Below are 6,025 nucleotides of genomic sequence, written 5' to 3'. Positions count from 1 at the left end.
CCGAAGAATCACTGTCGTCGTCCTTCCTGGCGGCGCGTTGTCGCCTTGCTTTATCGATCCTGCTCTGGGTGATTTCGTCTCGAGCATCTCTCGTATGATATTTTGAACCACTAGCCTGTGTCGTGGTCTTTTCCTTTTGCGGAACTAGATTTTTTCCCAATATCGCGAGACTTTCCAGGGCGCCTCGGTGAGCTTGAGCCATGGATCCTTCAGGGCGCTGGTTGATGAGGTACGCAGCGAGATTGTCAGTTGCTCCCGCAACGTTTTTCGGCCGTGGCATGCCTGCGGTGTCCGTAGTCATAAAGGACTTGGTTAGGTTTGACGTTATTTCTCTAGCGTCGTCTTCCGAGAGCTTGGACAGCCTTGACCGGTGCTTGCCTCCCCCATGGGTACTTCGAGAGGCGCTTCCTTGCGAGGCTCTCTGCCGCTCGCTGGATCGATCTGCTGCAGATAGACGTCTCTCGAGGGTGGCTTGCTCTCTCGACAGGTGCTCCCGGTTTTTCTCTAGTATAGAGCGGTAGGCATTTAAAGTCCCAACCGAGGTTCCTGCGGGGAGTGGGGTGTTGTTAAGCACGGCTGCCCTAGCTGCCGCCCACTCTTCGTCTGCGATGGTGTAATCGCTGTCGCGGTTGCTGGCGCTGTTCTCAAAGCTTGCTCGCCTACTAGAACGAGGCGTGTGGTCTCCGTCTCCTCTGTGCCCTGTGTTGTTGGCGGCATAAACTTGATGATGTGCAGTTCCTCGGGTGGTTCCTCGGACGATGCTGTCGACACTGTCTTCTCCCGATGAATATTGGGCATTGCAGATGAACGGTGTGTCGTTCGACCCCAAGCCGTGCCTGGCGTCGTAGTCTAAGCAGTAGTACGAGGTTAACTCCGAAGATATGGGATCATCGGATCCTACCGACATGGAAGACGCCGAACGGGGAGTCGAGGGCGCGGGCGAACTCATCGATCCTGTCAGACCAGCCAACAGGTCGAGTGATGATGACGCGCTAGGACTCGTTGATCCGGAGGTGGGTGATTCCAGCAGCTGAATAATTCCTTCTGCGTTGACGTTGTAGTGGACGCTACCGATGGTCATCTCCATGTTTCCTTGTAGATCCGAAAAGTTTGATCGAGAAGAATCGCTGTGCGGCGTGAACTCATAGGAGCCGAATCAAATCGGACTTCCCAGGTTTGGTGATGATGGTGTCGATGAAAACGTTGATGACATGACTGGATCTGCCGATGACCGATCTTGCGCCAGCAGGGTTCCCACAGACGGCGCCAATTGTCGGGGGTGCCCCTCGACAATGCCCTCCGGTAGGGGCTTAGGGTTGACGGAATCCTGCAGGCTGATACGAGACATCGGTTCACAGACAAACGGGGGGAGCGATTTACCCAGGTTCGGGGCCCTCGATGAGGTAAAACCCTTACGTCCTGCTTGTCTGTTCTTGATTACGATGAAAATAGGTTACAATGGGGTGCCGAATAATTCGGCTGAGATCTCATCGAGATGCTAAGCTTATCGATGACCTAGCTCTAAGCTTTTCGTGGCTAAGATTGCTAAGATTGATTGTGTCCCTCGGCAGCCCCTCTCCTGGCCTTTATATAGGAGGCCAGGTCTCAAGAGGTCTAACCGAGCACGACTAGGTTTACAGTAGTTTGAGATCTAATCTTTCCTTGTTCGGCTGCTTCTTCGTCTTCCTTGCCAAGGAATCTTCTGGTGCACCGTCCGGATGGGCCGCTTCGCCTCCAAGTGCCTTCATGGGCCTCCAGCCAGGAAATATAGGATAGGGCAACGTCGGTTACCCGAAGGGTAGTGCCCACGTCACACGGTAACCCGCACATATCTTCATCGGCGACTTCTGGTGACTGCCGATGTTCTCTTCTTTCTTGTCGCGCTCTATCCACCCTTGCTTGTGCCGCCGTATCCCTTTCTCCACTTGTCCTTGGTGGATCTTCCACTGCTGTCGTGGGTCGTGGACTATTTTGCCTTGGAGTTCCTTCGGGAGGTGTAGCTGCGAACGCTGTTCCCATGACTCCAACTCCAGCCATTGCCATATTAAACAATGCTTCTCTCGGGTCCCCAGGGGGTGGTCTGGACGCGAGGATATAGGCTTGCGTTGTCATGTACCCAGCTTCTGGTGTTTTCGGGATGATATTTCCCCTTGTATCAATCGTCATGAAGGACATGTCGAGATTTTGAATTATATTTCCTCTCTCTGCTTCAGGTATATTTTGCAGCCGAGATCTTGCTCTCCTCCGAGCTTCTCTGTGACTATCTCCCGAAGTTCCTGATTGTCGACTGAGCTCTGCTCGTCGCCTGCTTGACGCGGAGGCTGCCTCCTTTCTTCTATTCAGGGATGCCGTCTGTTTTTCCAGCTCCCTACTCACACGAGCAAGTCTATATTGATAGGCTTGTAATTCTTCTACAGTAGCGGTTGTGGTCATTGGTTCTGACCCGTCCATGGCTCTTGCGGCCCTATCCCACGCTGCTTGCGGGAGTTGAACTCTTTCACGAGGTGAAGACCCGACATATTTAGTGCCTAGGCCTCTTCTGAGATCAGCGGGATCGACGTATGGTTTTCCCAAATCATTGAAAGCCTCTGACGTCTCTGGTTCTGCTCGGCTTGCCTCCTCGATTGCATAGACTTGATGATATTTTAAGTATTGGTTTTTGTCAGGATTGGTGACACCATCATAGAGATTGGTGAAGACCTTTCCAATAGCAGCAGATTTGTCGATGAAGTTGAAGCTATCGACGCTGTCGTAGTCGCTGCTTATAAAGGAGTCCGCAGACGACTCGGACGATGTGTCACTGAAGATCTTGGCGAGCTTTCCGCTTGCCTTGGTGTCGATGAAACGCGGCGACGAAAGCTCTTCATCACTCGATGAAAAGTCAGAATCGATCGCTGAAAATTCCGACGAGATCGGAACTTCGAGACGATAAGATCCTTCCTTGTTGACGCCAAATCGATATTCTCCGAACGTCATGATGATGGGCTCCTCCAGATACGCACATGCATCCAAACGGGAGGGCGGGTGAGGAATAAAATCAACTAGATCAGTTTTTTCCTGTTTACCTCGATCCATCGCATTGCTTGCTACCGACGAAGTCGACGATTACGGACGTGCCATCGAGATCAGCTCCTTGCAACCTCTAATTCCCACAGACGGCGCCAATTGACAAGGGATTAACTTGTCAATGCCTACAGATTGTAGACTAGGGTTTTGCTAGAAGTAGAGGGCAAGTAGATCTCGAAGGTTTCAGCTGAAAAGTACTCGCTGATTTTAAAAACTAGGGTTCGGTTGACAATAGATTCGATCCCTTCTTTGTCCCTCGACTCCCCCTTATATAGGAGGTGGAGCCGAGGGTTTTCGTAATACACAAGTTACAAAGTCCGAGAGGGTTTCATACCCGTCCCGTAAGATTACAAATTTCTATATTTCCTAATACAATCTATCTTTCCTTAACACTAATTGGGCTTCCGAATCTTCTTATCCTTCGAGTCCTGGGCCTTCAGTAAACCCCGGGTACTATCTTCGGCAGGCCCATTGGGGGTGCCTATGTCACCGGCCACCCTAGGTGGAGCCCACCTGGGACTCCTCCCCTTAGGGTTTGGCCGGCCATGCTAATGGAGTCCCTCCGGGACTCTGCCTTACATAACACATATGTATCAATGTTTCGGTTGATACAATTATAGCATGGTATGTAAACATTTATCATAAACACAAAGATATATAATAACCATTTTATTATTGCCTCTTGGGCATATCTCCAACAGGCCCCAAGAGGGAGATGCTGCGGCCCAGTCGCATAGATTTTTTCCCCCAAATTCTCCTAGGCGGGCGCGTGCCAGACGGACGCTGCGGACGCACACGCTACGTGACAAGCAACGCCCACTCACTTCGTCTCCAACCCCACCCCGATCCGCTTTTCCTCTCCAGATCGTGCCGCGCCGCTGCGCACGCTCCGCCCTACGGCACCCACAACAACGCCCGGCGATCCACCACACCGTGCTACCGGGATCCCATGAGGAAGCTGCTGCTCGTCCCGCCCGTGACCCCTTCGTCGCCCGGCAGCCCTGACTAGTGATACGTCTCCAACGTATCGATAATTTCTTATGTTCCATGCTACTTTATTGATGATACCTACATGTTTTATGCACACTTTATGTCATATTCGTGCATTTTCTGGAACTAACCTATTAACAAGATGCCGAAGTGCCGGTTCTGTTTTTCGCTGTTTTTGGTTTCAGAAATCCTAGTAACGAAATATTCTCGGAATCGGACGAAATCAACGCCCGGGTTCCTATTTTGCCCGGAAGCATCCAGAACACACGAGAACCGCCGAGAGGGGGCACGAGGCCCACCAAACCACGAGCCGGCGCGGCCGGGGGGCCCGCGCCACCCTATGGTGTGGGCACCCCTTCGACCCTCCTGCGCCGCCTCTTCGCCTATTTAAAGCCTCCGCCGCGAAAACCCTGATACGGAGGACGAAACCCACAGAAACCATCCAGAGCCGCCGCCATCGCGAAGCCAAGATCTGGGGACAGGATTCTCTGTTCCGGCACCCTGCCGGACGGGGAAGTGCCCCCGGAAGGCTTCTCCATCGACACCGCTGCCATCTCCACCGCCATCTTCATCACCGCTGCTGCTCCCATGAGGAGGGAGTAGTTCTCCATCGAGGCTCGGGGCTGTACCGGTAGCTATGTGGTTCATCTCTCTCCTATGTACTTCAATACAATAATCTCATGAGCTGCCTTACATGATTGAGATTCATATGATGATGCTTGTAATCTAGATGTCATTGTGCTAGTCAAGTGAGTTTTACTTATGTGATCTCCGGAGACTCCTTGTCCCACGTGTGTAAAGGTGACAGTGTGTGCACCGTGTGGGTCTCTTAGGCTATATTTCACAGAATACTTATTCACTGTTATGAATGGCATAGTGAAGTGCTTATTTATATCTCTTTATGATTGCAATGTGTCTTGTATCACAATTTATCTATGTGCTACTCTAGTGATGTTATTAAAGTAGTTTTATTCCTCCTACACGGTGTAATGGTGACAGTGTGTGCACTCGTGTTAGTACTTGGTTTATGCTATGATCATGATCTCTTGTAGATTGCGAAGTTAACTATTGCTATGATAGTATTGATGTGTATTATTCCTCCTACATAAGCGTGAAGGTGACAGTGTGCATGCTATGTTAGTACTTGGTTTAGTCGTTTCGATCTTTCATGCACTTAAAGGTTATTTAAATATGAACATTGAATTGTGGAGCTTGTTAACTCCGGCATTGAGGGTTCGTGTAATCCTACGCAATGTGTTCATCATCCAACAAGAGAGTGTAGAGTATGCATCTATCTATTCTGTTATGTGATCAATGTTGAGAGTGTCCACTAGTGAAAGTCTAATCCCTAGGCCTTGTTCCTAAATACTGCTATCGCTGCTTGTTTACTGTTTTACTGCGTTACTACTGCTGCGTTACTACTGCATGTTTACTTCCTGCAATATTACTACCATCAACTGCACGCCAGCGAGCTATTTTCTGGCGCCATACTACTGCTCATATTCATTCATACCACTTGTATTTCACTATCTCTTCGCCGAACTAGTACACCTATTAGGTGTGTTGGGGACACAAGAGACTTCTTGCTTTGTGGTTGCAGGGTTGCATGAGAGGGATATCTTTGACCTCTTCCTCCACTGAGTTCGATAAACCTTGGGTAATCCACTTAAGGGAAACTTGCTGCTGTTCTACAAACCTCTGCTCTTGGAGGCCCAACACTTGTCTACAAGAATAGAAGCACCCGTAGACATCAAGCACTTTTACGGCGCCGTTGCTGGGGAGGAAAGGTAAAAGGCACTCATACTTCGGTTCCGAGTAACGGTACTTTTCGGTGCCATTGTGTGTGTGCTCGAAGCTATTTCCTTTAGACTCTGCAATTGCGACATTTGGTTTCTTGTTTACACTAGTTAGGTATAATGGACAACAATGACCTTTTTATTCTATTTCCTGATTTAAGACATGGATGGTT

The sequence above is a fragment of the Lolium rigidum genome, chromosome 4 (assembly GCF_022539505.1).
Source record: "Lolium rigidum isolate FL_2022 chromosome 4, APGP_CSIRO_Lrig_0.1, whole genome shotgun sequence".
In the NCBI taxonomy this organism is placed as follows: Eukaryota; Viridiplantae; Streptophyta; class Magnoliopsida; order Poales; family Poaceae; genus Lolium; species Lolium rigidum.
The sequence above is the reverse complement of the archived record's forward strand: the minus strand, read 5'-3'. Positions refer to the sequence as shown.